At 46.4% G+C, this 15011-nt stretch overlaps 1 protein-coding gene across 1 annotated transcript in view; it reads left to right on the forward strand.

The window, feature by feature from the left end:
• The window catches only part of LOC122946465 (A disintegrin and metalloproteinase with thrombospondin motifs 10-like), a 375204-nt gene that overhangs the window by 299434 nt on the left and 60759 nt on the right, over window positions 1–15011 (forward strand). The gene's annotated exons all lie outside the window — the stretch shown is intronic.

Genomic DNA, 15011 nt, shown 5'->3' on the forward strand with positions numbered 1-15011 from the left:
TAGCAATATCCAGGCCGGGTTTTTGGTGGGACAACAAAAAAAGTGGGTATAAAAAGTGGGCAGTTTAATGAATCCAATATGGCCACTGATGAAGAGGTAGGAACACCTCGAAACGCGTATGGAAATTGGCAACTTCGCATATATAATTTTGCGACTACCCACCAAAACCCACGCCTCAACTAAGAAGATCTTGAGAAGATCGCAACCTCATAAGAAACTTTATTGGAATTTTATTGGAACATCTTTGCGACTGATAGAAAGAAAAAGTCAATTACTGAACGGCTAACAACCACGTGACTAAACACATGAGATGCCGACCCAGCGAAAAAAGGCGCGTAACACACCACGTGCACGGACAAACTATCAGCGCATTAACTACTGCTTATTCAGACGCCGATCCAGCGAAAGAAAGCGTGGAATACACAGTACGCATCAGCTAGAGCTCTATCAGGTACCTAACTCAGACCAAAGGGTGAGTACAATTACTGTGTGGGACGCCACCAGCAACTAACTGTAAACAAATATGACATTACCAACTCTTGGCTTGAACTAAAGACCAGTTCCACCTATATCATCGCATGTGGATATACCTGTAGAGACTATCTCTCAACTACTTTTACTCCTATTTTTATTTATATTTTTTTATATATATTTTTATATTTATTTTTTTCTCCTTTTTTTCTCCTTTTTCTATCGATTAAGTCCAATATATATATATATATATATATATATATATATATATACATATATACCTGCATTTTATTCTAAATTTTTTGAGACATTTTTGAACATCATTGAATTCCTTATATTTTCATATCGAATATTTCATATCGAACATCAACTTTTTTCACTATCGATCATGTTTTGAATTTTTATATGAACTTTTTTATAAATTCTTTATAATAATTTTCTGGTTCACTATTTGAATATAATTTTTTGTTACACCATTTAGTCCCCCTCCACCGAGGTGTCCACTCATCGGAATATTTCTCAGGTTACACCCTGGTACCCAGACCACACCACCCTTCCCCCACCATAATAAATAAGGGATCTCAACATTTTAATATTTCAATTATTCAAATTTCAAAAATTAAATAGCAATATTTTTAATAAAAACCTTGTACAATATCAATTAATAAATATCCTTTAAAACCAGATATAGAGTGCCTGTCGACTTTTCTTACTTTTATCATTTACATACTTACCAGTGGGCAGGTGAACCACCCCCGACAAGAGCACCATTCCAAGGGAATAATTTGGGAGAGCCACTATTACTCTAGTATAAAATACACATCTTCACAGACACTCTTTTAGAGACTCCCCCTAACATCTGGAAGGCTAAACTGCACCCTGACAGGCCTGACACCCAGATAACACAGGAAAATACAACACATTAACCCTTGTGTAGTGCCCACCTTTACCTAGTGGGACACTACAATGGCATATAACATAGAACACATAACACCCTCTTCAGATGTAAAATACAAATTAACTTCCCTGTCTCTAAAACGTACATAGGTGTCACGGACGGTGTACAGGAAACAAGGCAAAGCAACATGTATAAACGACTCGCTGGATCCAAAAACTAAGGAACCAAGGGAAACCCCTGCAGAAGACCTGGCACTTTCCCTGGCTGCTCAGCCTATGCAAAGATCCGAATGGTGGAGGTTTGCATATCCACGAACCTTGACTATAAAGCCCTGAGCACCCTACAATAGTGAGGGGACACGACCACCGGCTCCCTACACAAGATACAGAGGGAGTCAGGGTCACCTGGGATCCAGCAAACGGAAAATAACACTTAGCTTTGAAGCAAACAGGAGGACAGAGTCAGCGTGCACACACACTCCAGGAAGTAGTATAAGCCGCCCAGAAAAGCCTTCTGGGGAAGAATTTAAAGGGAAGCAATTAGTCCAACACATGACAGTTGAGATAGGCTAACGAGAGGAGGAGCTGAATACCACAACACAGAAACTCAAGGAGGAGGTTCTGAAAGGCCTCTGTCAGAGCTTCTCAGCTGTCTGGTTGTGACAGTACCCCTCCCTCTATGAGTGGACTCCGGACACTCAGAGCCCACCTTCTCAGGATTGGACCTATGGAAAGCCCTGATGAGACGAGAGGCCTTAATGTCCGTCACTGGGACCCACATCCTCTCCTCAGGACCATACCCCTCCCACTGAACAAGGTACTGAAGAGAACCGCGGACAAGACGAGAATCCACAATCCTAGAGACCTGAAATTCAAGATTCCCATCAACCATAATCGGAGGAGGAGGCAAAGGCGAGGGTACAATGGGTTGAACATAAGGTTTCAATAAGGACTTATGAAAAATATTATGGATCTTCCAAGTCTGAGGAAGATCAAGACGGTAGGCAACAGGATTGATGACAGACAGGATTTTGTAAGGCCCAATAAACCTAGGACCCAACTTCAAGGAGGGAACCTTCAATTTGATATTCTTGGTAGACAACCACACCAGATCACCAACATTCAGGTCCGGACCAAGCACACGTCTCTTATCAGCCACACGCTTATATCTCTCACTCATGCTCTTTAGATTATCTTGAATCTTTTGCCAAATAGATGACAAAGACGAGGAGAATCTGTCCTCATCAGGTAAACCAGAAGACCCCTCTCCCGAGAAAGTCCCAAACTGTGGATGAAACCCATATGCACCAAAAAATGGTGACTTATCAGAGGACTCCTGACGACGGTTATTTAAAGCAAACTCAGCAAGGGACAAAAAAGAACACCAATCCTCTTGATTCTCCGCCACAAAACAACGCAGATATGTCTCCAGATTCTGATTGACGCGCTCTGTCTGGCCATTCGACTGCGGGTGGAAAGCAGAAGAGAATGACAACCGAACCCCCAAGCGAGAACAGAAAGCCTTCCAGAATCTGGAAACAAACTGCGTGCCCCTATCAGAGACTATGTCTGAAGGAATACCGTGCAATTTGACAATGTGATCAACAAATGCCTGCGCCAGCGTCTTAGCATTGGGCAAACCAGGAAAAGGGATGAAATGCACCATTTTGCTAAAACGGTCCACCACCACCAGAATCACAGTCTTCCCCGAGGAACAAGGCAGGTCCGTTATGAAGTCCATGGACAGATGTGTCCAAGGACGGGAAGGAATGGGTAAGGGAAGGAGAGGACCTGATGGCCGTGAATGAGGGACTTTGGCACGAGCGCAAGTCTCGCAGGCTGCCACAAAACCCTCAACCGACTTACGAAGCGCAGGCCACCAGAATCTCCGAGCGATGAGATCCAGTGTGGCTCTTACCCCCGGGTGCCCAGCAAGGACCGTATCGTGGTGTTCTTTAAAAATCTTGTGTCTTAAAGCGAGAGGCACAAACAACCTCCCAGGAGGACAAAGATCAGGAGCCTCTGACTGGGCTGCCTGCACCTCTGCCTCCAATTCAGGAAAAAGAGCAGAGACCACCACACCTTCAGCCAAAATGGGACCCGGGTCTTCAAAATTCCTGCCTCCCGGAAAACAACGTGACAGGGCATCTGCCTTCACATTCTTAACTCCAGGGTGGAACGTGACAACAAAATTAAACCTAGAAAAGAACAACTACCATCTGGCCTGTCTCGGGTTCAGACGCTTGGCTGACTCCAAGTAGGCCAGATTTTTATGGTCAGTAAATACGGTAATAGGGTGTCTGGCTCCCTCTAGCCAATGGCGCCATTCCTCAAAAGCCAACTTGATGGCCAACAATTCCCTATCTCCCACATCGTAATTTCTCTCTGCGGAGGAGAGTTTTCTTGAGAAAAAGGCACACGGTCGCCAATTGGCAGGAGAGGAACCCTGAGACAAGACCGCCCCCACACCCACCTCAGAAGCATCAACCTCAACTATGAAGGGTAAAGAAACATCAGGTTGCACCAAGATGGTAGCGGAAGCAAAACTCTCCTTGATATCAGAAAAAGCCTTACGCGCCTCTACTGACCAAGAAGAAAAATCTACCCCCTTTCTGGTCATATCAGTGAGTGGTTTAACAATAGAAGAATAATTAAAAATGAACTTCCTGTAATAATTGGCAAAGCCCAAAAAACGCATCAGCGCCTTCTGATTCTCAGGAAGCTCCCACTCAAGCACAGCGCGGACCTTCTCGGGGTCCATGCGAAAACCAGAAGCGGAGAGAAGAAACCCCAGAAATTGAATTTCTGGAACCGCAAACACACATTTTTCCAGTTTCGCATATAATTTATTCTCCCGCAGGATGAGCAAGACCTGACGTAAATGTTCCTTATGAGTTTTGAAATCGGGAGAAAAAATCAAAATGTCATCCAAATACACCAATACAAATTTTCCCATCAAATGATAAAAAATGCTGTTCACGAAATGCTGAAAAACGGCTGGGGCATTCATCAAACCAAAAGGCATAACCAAATTTTCAAAATGGCCCTCAGGGGTATTAAAGGCCGTCTTCCATTCGTCCCCTTCTCTGACCCTGACTAGGTTGTATGCCCCTCTTAAATCTAATTTGGAAAAGACTTTAGCCCCAACAACCTGGTTAAATAGGTCCGGGATCAGAGGAAGCAGATAAGGGTCACGAATTGTGATATTGTTCAGCTCCCTGAAATCCAGACAAGGTCTTAAAGAACCATCTTTTTTCTTAACAAAGAAAAAAACAGCGGCAACAGGTGACTTTGAGGGTCGTATGTGTCCCTTTCTCAGACTCTCAGAGATATAAGCACGCATAGCGATCCTCTCAGGTTGGGAAAGATTGTATAAACGAGATTTAGGCAGCTTGGCGTCTGGGATGAGATTAATGGGGCAATCGTACTCCCTGTGCGGGGGCAAATCCTGAACTCCACTCTCAGAGAAGACATCCGAAAATTCAGAGAGAAAAGATGGTACAGTCTTAGTAGCAACCTCAGAAACAGATGTCATGAGGCAATTCTCTCTGCAAAAGTCACTCCAACCATTTATTTGCCTCGCTTGCCAATCAATGGTGGGGTTATGCTTAGTGAGCCAGGGCAGCCCCAACACCAGAGGGGTGGGTAAACCGCTAAGGACGAAACATGACACATCCTCAACATGAGCATCACTCACAATTAAACGGATATTGTGAACTATGCCCTTTAATGATTTTTGAGAAAGTGGAGCGGAATCGATAGCAAAAACAGGAATATCCTTTCCCAAAGTGCGCACCTGGAAACCATGAGTTATCGCAAATTGATTATCAATGAGATTGACCGCTGCTCCACTATCCACAAAAATCTCACAAAAAATGTTCTTGCTCTCTAGCGCCACCCTGGCAGGCAGGACAAAACGGGAACTACAAGCAAATTGAAAACCTTCAATTTCCGCCTCAACCCTGCCAATAGTAACAGACGGAACATTTTTAAAAGATTTTTTCCTGTTTGTTTCTTTATTACTCCCAGAAAACTGCCTGAATCTCCTAGAGGGACAAATATTTGCCAAATGATTTATACCTCCACAACAAAAACAAACCCTCCCATGCGAGCTGAATCTTCTATTGTCAGAAGCAATCAACCCCAGCTACATGGGCTCCTGCTCAGAAGGGGCTGACGGCGACTGAGACCCCTGCGCACAGAACGGGACCGCTGCACTGTCCTGGGACTGAGTATGACAGGAAGGGGACATCTCTCCTCTCTCTCTAAGACGCCTGTCAATACGAACGGCCTGAGACATAGCAGAGTCCAAAGAAATAGGCCTCTCATGAAAGGCAAATGCATCTTTCAATCCCTCTGAAAGACCATGGCAAAATTGACTTCGGAGCGCAGCATCATTCCAACCAGTATCAACTGCCCATCTCCGAAATTCTGAGCAGTATATTTCTGCGGATTATTTACCCTGGCATAATAGACGTAGTTTAGACTCAGCCAGAGCAATACGATCCGGATCATCATATATCTGACCCAGGGCTAAAAAGAATTCATCCACTGAACAGAGAGGTTGTGCCCCCTCCGGCAGCGAAAAGGCCCAGGACTGAGTGTTACCTCTGAGCAGCGATATAATGATCCCCACTCTCCGTTGCTCATCACCAGAGGAGTGGGGAAGAAGGCGAAAATGGAGTTTGCAAGCCTCTCTAAAACGCACAAAATTCTCACTACCCCCGGAGAACGTATCCGGGAGCGAGATCTTAGGCTCAGAACAAACTCCATGAACGCAAGCTGAACCGGTCACTTGAAGCTGAGAAAAAGTCTTACGGAGATCAGCTACCTCCAATGAAAGACCCTGGAAGCGTTCAGCCAAAAGTGAAACCGGATCCATGCTTGAGACGGTTATGGCGGCTTATAATGTCACGGACGGTGTACAGGAAACAAGGCAAAGCAACATGTATAAACGACTCGCTGGATCCAAAAACTAAGGAACCAAGGGAGACCCCTGCAGAAGACCTGGCACTTTCCTTGGCTGCTCAGCCTATGCAAAGATCCGAATGGTGGAGGTTTGCATATCCACGAACCTTGACTATAAAGCCCTGAGCACCCTACAATAGTGAGGGGACACAACCACCGGCTCCCTACACAAGATACGGAGGGAGTCAGGGTCACCTGGGATCCAGCAAACAGAAAATAACAGATAAAGGTACAACACTTAGCTTTGAAGCAAACAGGAGGACAGAGTCAGCGTGCACACACACTCCAGGAAGTAGTATAAGCCACCCAGAAAAGCCTTCTGGGGAAGAATTTAAAGGGAAGCAATTAGTCCAACACATGACAGTTGAGATAGGCTAACGAGAGGAGGAGCTGAATACCACAACACAGAAACTCAAGGAGGAGGTTCTGAAAGGCCTCTGTCAGAGCTTCTCAGCTGTCTGGTTGTGACAATAGGTATGCATTTCCCCTCCTTCTTACACCTCCTCCAACATGCCCATTCATATTTTCCGTTGCTTAGTTAGCCCTCCGTACTCCCTCATAATTCCTCCCCTCCCTTCATTGCATTTAACAAGCAAACAGTGCAACTAAACAGTACCAGGTGAGAGAAAGTTATGAACATGAGAGACATTCAAACCACCATCCTCCTATCATGAGATGTACCCTGTCAAGCAGGGGGTTGCTGTTCCATCCGGATCTGTCTTTCGTTTCTGCCTAACCACCTATTCGCCTCTTTGGGATCCTCAAAAAAAGTGGTCGTGTTCAGGGCTACCACCCGCAGCCTGGCTGGGTATAACATTGAGTAGGGAACACCCAGACCCCTCAGCTGTCTTTTAACCTCCAGGAATCGGGCTCTTCTTTTTTGCACTTCCATGGAATAATCCGGGAACAGTGATATTTTGTGCCCCTCCACAGACAGATCAGGCATTTCTCTGGCCTTACAGAGAAGAATGTCCCAGTCTCTGTAGTGCAGCAAATTGGCGAGAACTGTCCTTGGCGGAGCTCCCGGTGGTAGAGGTCTAGTAGGCACTCTATGAGCACGTTCAGCCGCAAACAACGGTGTCAGAGAATCAGGGCCAAACTTTTCTTTCAACCAGGCTTCAAAGAATTTGGTAGGATTTCTGCCCTCCACCTTTTCTGGCATTCCCACTATGCGTACTTTATTTTGGCGCAGACTGTTTTCCACGTCGTCTTGCTTGGCCGTCAATGCACTTAAAATTCGGGCATGCTCCGCTACATCCCCCTTCAGAGGTTGTACCTCATCCTCGACGTCCCCCACTCTGTCCTCTAATGCAGTTGTACATTCTGCAAGTTTTTTAAATTCATGCCTCATAATGGATATGTCCTCCTTAATGGCGCCCACCTGGATCGTCAGGGCATTGAGGGATTTCCCGCACTTGGATATGGAGTGCAGCACATCTTTAAGGGTGAGTTCCCCAGAGTCTGAGTCACCCGTTTCTTGCCCTGGCTCATCACTATTTAGCTGTGAAGCCGCAGATCTTTTGGCGCCTGTACTCACAGTGGCCGCGGGCTCCAGCTCTTCAGGCTCTGAGTCATCTCCTGTTCCATGGATGCATGATCCTGAGGGTCCGTACGCAGTTTCGCGCTGGAGGCTTGTGAGGAGCGAGCGTATTGGCATAATTTTGCCGCCGCTTCCCTTTGCAGTTCGGACGCGCGGTCTCTCCGCTTCGGTGTGCCCGCTCCGACGCCATCTTGGAGGTCCTTGTCTTCTCCTCTGCCTTCCCGTTTTCAAGACATGACCGCTCAATTAATCAGGCCAAACCCCCAGGCAAGTGCCCGCCGATGTCCTCTATCCTTTTAGGCTGTAAAAGTCACAAATTCGAGGGTGTTCGCAGGATAAATAGCCGGGTCAAAGCAGGAGCTCACTCTGCGTACGACCACTTACATGCCTCTCTAGCCACGCCCCCGTAGTCCACAAATCTGGGCTTTATGGAATAGTGGCAAGAAGCAAGCCATTTTTTAAAGAAAGCCAGAAGAAATTTTGTTTGCAGCTTGGTACAAGAAGATGAGACCAAAGTTGAACTGTTTGGCCTAAATGCAAAATGTGGAATACTAACATTGCATATCCCCCTGAACACACCATCCCCACTGTGAAACGTGGTAGCATCATGCTGAGGGGATACTGTGGGGGCAGAAGTTCACCCCCCAGCAGGACAAGAACCCTAAACATACAGCCAGGGCTACAATGGAATCGTTTAGATCAAAGCACATTCATGTGTTAGAAAGGTCTGGACTTTGACAGGGCCAAAGTCCCATTGAGAATCTGTGGCAAGACTTAGAAATGCTGTTCACAGACTCTTATGCCCATTCTTCTTTGCAAAATAGCTCAAGCTCCGTCAGATTGGATTTAATTTCTGCCTCCTAGATGTGCAAAGCTGGTAGTGACATGCCCCTAAAGACTTGTAACTGTAATTGCAGTGACAAGTTGTCCTACAAAGTATTGACTCAGGGGGCTGAATACCAATTCACACCACACTTTCCAGATTTTTATTTATTAAAAATGTTGAAAACCATTTTCTTTTTAATTCACATAAAATCTCAAAATACACTTAAGTTTGTGGGTGTAACGTGAAACAATGTGGAAAAGTTCAAGGGGATGAATACTTTTTCAAGGCGATGTATTTTTTCTTCAAGTTCATAATTTTCTGTAATGTACTGATAAACATTAGACTTTCATATATTTTAGATTCATTACACACCAACTGAAGTAGTTCAAGCCTTTTATTGTTTTAATATTGATGATTTTGGTATACAGCTCATGAAAACCCAAAATTCCTATCTAAAAAAATTAGCATATCATGAAAAGGTTCTCTAAACGAGCTATTAACCTAATCATCTGAATCAACTAATTAACTCTAAACACCTGCAAAAGATTCCTGAGGCTTTTAAAAACTCCCAGCCTGGTTCATTACTCAAAACCACAATCATGGGTAAGACTGCCGACCTGACTGCTGTCCAGAAGGCCATCATTGACACCCTCAAGCAAGAGGGTAAGACACAGAAAGAAATTTCTGAACAAATAGGCTGTTCCCAGAGTGCTGTATCGAGGCACCTCAGTGGGAAGTCTGTGGGAAGGAAAAAGTGTGGCAGAAAACGCTGCACAACGAGAAGAGGTGACCGGACCCTGAGGAAGATTGTGGAGAAGGACCGATTCTAGACCTTGGGGGACCTGCGGAAGCAGTGGACTGAGTCTGGATTAGAAACATCCAGAGCCACCGTGTACAGGCGTGTGCAGGAAATGGGCTACAGGTGCCGCATTCCCCAGGTCAAGCCACTTTTGAACCAGAAACAGCGGCAGAAGCGCCTGACCTGGGCTACAGAGAAGCAGCACTGGACTGTTGCATGTCATTCGGAAATCAAGGTGCCAGAGTCTGGAGGAAGACTGGGGAGAGGGAAATGCCAAAATGCCTGAAGTCCAGTGTTGAGTACCCACAGTCAGTGATGGTCTGGGGTGACATGTCAGCTGCTGGTGTTGGTCCGTTGTGTTTTATCAAGGGCAGGGTCAATGCAGCTAGCTATCAGGAGATTTTGGAGCACTTCATGCTTCCATCTGCTGAAAAGCTTTATGGAGATGAAGATTTCATTTTTCAGCACGACCTGGCACCTGTCACAGTGCCAAAACCACTGGTAAATGGTTTACTGACCATGGTATTACTGTGCTCAATTGGCCCGCCAACTCTCCTGACCTGAACCCCATAGAGAATCTGTGAGATATTGGGAAGAGAAAGTTGAGAGACGCAAGACAAAACACTCTGGATGAGCTTAAGGCCGCTATCGAAGCATCCTGGGCCTCCATAACACCTCAGCAGTGCCACAGGCTGATTGCCTCCATGCCACGCCGCATTGAAGCAGTCATTCCTGCAAAAGGATTCCCAACCAAGTATTGAGTGCATAACTAAACATAATTATTTGAAGGTTGACTTTTTTTGTATTAAAAACACTTTTCTTTTATTGGTCGGATGAAATATGCAATTTTTTTTTTTTTATAGGAAATTTGGGTTTTCATGAGCTGTATGCCAAAATCATCAATATTAAAACAATATAAGGCTTGTACTACTTCAGTTGGTGTGTAATGAATCTAAAAATATGAAAGTCTAATGTTTATCAGTACATTACAGAAAATAATGATCCTTATCACAATATGCAAATTTTTCGAGAAGGACCTGTATATCTGTATGAAACCTTGATTTTTTTTTTTTTTGGGTGGGTTGTAGTTTTAATACCAAATTTGGGGTAGGTATTGTGTATTAAATAACTGTACGTCATTCATCAAATAACATAACATGATAACTTTGTGTCAGTATGTCCGTATACACCTGTCCTGCAACTCCCTCTTTCTTTTGATGCTCCTTCTGCTCGGGAAGTAATGAATGCTGCTAGTTCTGCTCTGCTGTTAAGGCTACTTTTACACTAGTTATTTTTTATTTTTTTGCGGATCCGTCATGGATCTGCAAAAACGCTTCCGTTACCATAATATAACCGCATGCATCCGTCATTGCCAGGATCCGGTTGTATTATGTCTTCTATAGCCATGACAGATCCATCTTGAACATCATTGAATGTCAATGGGGGACGGATTCCGTTTTCTATTGTGTCAGAGGCAACGTATTGGTGTCTGCCTCCAGAGCGGAATGGTGACTGAACTGAGGCAAACTGATGCATTCTGAGCCCAGCCCATCCTTTTCCATCCATGCATTAGGACAAAACTGATCAGTTTTGGACCTTTTTTGAGAGCCCTCAATGGAACTCGCAAACAGAAAGCCAAAACACTAGTGTGAAAGTAGCCTAAGTAGTGTTGAGCGGACCCGAACTTTGCCAGAAAAGTTTGGGTTCGAGTTTGGTGTTTGGGCATTTAATAAAGCTTTTGAAAGGCTACAGGGCAGCCGATGAACAAGCTTTTAATCTGTGGGCACTTAGAAGCCATCACAGCCATGCCAAGTAATGGCATGGCTGTGATTGGCTGGTGCATCATGTGACCCAGCCTCTATACAAGCTGGATCACGTGTAGCACTGCCCATCAACTCTCGGTAGTGCAGGGACAGGAAACAAGCAGCTGAAGTAAGGGAGAGTGTTAGGAACCTAGCTATTTAATTTGTGAGCGACCTATAATGATTTGTTGTGAGTGCAATACACCAGCTTTGTACCCCTGATACAGAAATATAATAATTAATCTGGCTGTTAATTCTGTGGGTGACCTATAGTGATTTTTGTGGGTGCAATGCATAAGTTTTGTAACCCCCTGACACAAAAATATAATAGTTAATTCGTCTGTTAGTTCGATGGGTGACATATACCCATTTTTGGTGTGAGATACATGTGCACTACATATGTGACAGGGAAATTAATATAGTTAATCCGTCTGTTTATTCGGAGGGTGACATATACCCATTTTTGCGTCACTGCATATGTGACAAGGAAATTAATATAATTAATCTGTTTGTTAGTTCAGTGGGTGACCTCAAATAATGAGGAGAGCATCAAATAAGGGGCGTGGCCCTGGTCGTGCTACTGGTGGAGCTCATGTTGCTGGGAGAGGACGTGGTCGATCTGTGCCAGCTGCACACCCAAATGAAAGACCTTCCTCAGATGCACGTAGGCGACCGGACGTTCAGCTCATTTTGTAGACCCGAATACCGGTGTACTAATGTACACAAGTAGAGGCAGTAGTAGATATGATGGCTGACAGTGCCTCCAGTTCCTTCACATTGTCTCCCACCCGGTCCCCTGCTGAAACCACAGAGTTGGCACTTGCAGCCCATGGGCATCTGTCTTTCACCTCACCCCTTGCAAATCAGCCAAGCAGTCTGAGCCCCTGAAGTCATGCAGCAGTCTCTTATTCTTTTTGATGACTCTGCTGGCGGGGTTTCCTTGGGCCATCCACCTAGCCCTGCCCCAGAAGAGGAAGAGATTGAGTGCACTGATGCCCAAACACTTATGTTTCAGGATGTGGGAGGACCACTGCATGGGAGGACCACCGCAGCACGTCTCTGATGATAATGATGAAACACAGGTGCCAACTGCTGTGGCTTTGTGCCATGTGCAGACTGGCAAGGAGAGCAGGGGTGAAGAGTGGGTGGAAGATGATGTTGAGGATGATCCGAGTGACGTGTGCAGTTTGGAGGAAGAGGTGGTGGTCACAAAGCGCCAGCCGGAACAGCGAAGGAGAGAGCAGGGTGCAAAAGCAAAGTGGCTGTCCCCTAGCCAGTATGCCTGCTACTGCCCACCAAAGTCAGCTCCATGGAGTTCCCTGGCGTGGCAGTTCTTCAGACAATGTGCTGACGACAAGATGCAAGTGGTTTGCCCGCTGTGCAATCAGAGCCTGAAGCGAGGCATAAATATTCTAAACATGAGCACCACCTGCATGACCAGGCATCTAAATGCAAAGCATGAGCTGCAGTGGAGTACACACCTGAAAAACCACAAAAGATCTCAGGCTCCTCTTGCTCCCTCTTCTGCTGAGGTCTCGGCCGCTTCAGGTGTGCACTGCGCAACTCTATCTGTGGCGAGGTCCACATAACTACCGATGCGTGGACCAGTAAGCACGGGCTTAGACGTTATATCTCCCTAACTGCACACTGGTTAAATGCAGTGGTGGCTTGGCCTGAGGCGGATAGCAGTTTGGCGTTGCCATTTCTCGTTGCCTCGTGTTGCCTCCTCCTCCTACTCCGCTTCCTCCTCTACCGCCTCCTCATCTGGTCAGCGTAACAACTTCACCATCCAACTTCAGCACAGCCAGGGGGACATGACAGCAGGCAGTTTTGAAACTAATCTGTTTGGGGGGAAAAACCCACACAGCACAGGAGCTGTGGACGGGCATGGAACAACAGACCAATGAGTGGTTGGTGCCGCTGAGCCTCAAGCCTGGCCTGGTGTGCGTTAACGGGCAAAATCTTCTAGCAGCTCTGGGGCCGGTTTGACGCATATCCCTTGCCTGGCGCATGTGCTGAATTTGGTGGTGCAGAAGTTCCTGAAAACTTACCCCGATATGTCAGAGCTTCTTCAGAAAGAGAGGGCCGTCTGTGTGTGCTTTCGGCATTCTCACCCTGCTGCTGCTTGTCTGTCTGCGCTGCAGCGTAATGTCGGCCTTCTCGCTCACCTCCTCAAATGTGACTTACCCACAAGGTGGAACTCCACCTTGCACATGCTGTAGAGACCGTGCAAGACTGTGCTAGTTTCAGCTGCAGCACACACGGGTGAGTTGCTCTGCGGAACAACACCACTTCACCACCGAGTGAGCCTCCATGTGGGACGTGTTGCACTGTTTCGAGTATTTCACCAACATGGCCAGTGCCGATGATGCAGTCCTCAGCGTTACTATCCCACTTCTATGTCTCCTTGAAAAAACACTTTGCGCGATGATGGAAGTGTATGTGGCACAGGAGGAGGAGGAAGAGGGATAATTTCCACGGTTATCAGGCCAGTCATTCACAAGTGACTTGGAGGGTGGGTTCCTGCACCAACAGTGGACAGGTACACAACTATCCAGCCAGGGCACAGTTCTGCAGGATGAGAAGGAGGAGGTGTCACGGTCCCTCCGTGACAGAGGTGAGAGGATCGGATAGACTTGCTGCATGTGACGCTATCTGACAGGTCTCTCTGTTATCATCTTTGTATCTTGTGGTTTGGCAGGATCTCACCTCTCCTCAGGTTCCGCTTCTTATCAGTGATGACGCTCTATTTAGGTCCGCCTCACACTGCTGACCATGCAGTTGATATTTTCTCCTTGGAGTTGCTAGAGCTTGTTTGTCTGGGATCTCCTGCTTCTCCATACATCTCTAAGGCCTCTTTCACACTTGCGTTGTTAGGATCCGGCATGCACTTCCGTTGCCAGAAGTGCCCACCGGATCCGTAACACCGCAAGTGAAATGAAAGCATTTGAAGACTGATCAGTCTTCAAAATGCGTTCAGTGTTACTATGGCAGCCAGGATGCTATTAAAGTCCTGGTTGCAATAGTAGTAGTGGGGATCGGGGGAGCAGTATAATTACTGCCCGTGCGGCTCCTGGGGCGCTCCAGAATGACGTCAGAGCGCCCCATGCGCATGGATGACGTGATCCATGCGATCACGTCATCCATGCACGTGGGGCGCCCTGACGTCACTCAAGCGCCCCGGGATCCGCACGGACGGTAAGTATACTGCTCCCCCGCTCCCCACAACACTTTACCATGGCAAACAGGACTTTAGCGTCCTGGCAGCCATGGTAACCATTCAGAAAAAGCTAAACGTCGGATCCGGTAATGCGGCAAAACGACGTTTAGCTTAAGGCCGGATCCGGATTAATGCCTTTCAATGGGCATTAATTCCGGATCAGGCCTTGCGGCAAGTGTTTAGGATTTTTGGCCAGAGCAAAAAGCGCAGCATGCTGCGGTATTTTCTCCGGCCAAAAAACGTTCCAGTCCTGAACTGAAGACATCCTGATGCATCCTGAACGGATTTCTCTCCATTCAGAACGACGGAACTCTATGCCGGAAAAGAAATACGCAAGTGTGAAAGAGCCCTAAGCTAAGTACTGGTTGCCTTTTCTGTTTGTTGTTCTCCGGTGTGTTTATGTTCTAGCCCTCAGGGAGATGCGGGTTTCTTCACCTGGGGAGGAACAAGCTGTCTCGTCTCCTGCTACCTATCCTAGGGCTCGTCAG

The sequence above is a fragment of the Bufo gargarizans genome, chromosome 1 (genome assembly GCF_014858855.1).
Source record: "Bufo gargarizans isolate SCDJY-AF-19 chromosome 1, ASM1485885v1, whole genome shotgun sequence".
NCBI lineage: Eukaryota > Metazoa > Chordata > Amphibia > Anura > Bufonidae > Bufo > Bufo gargarizans.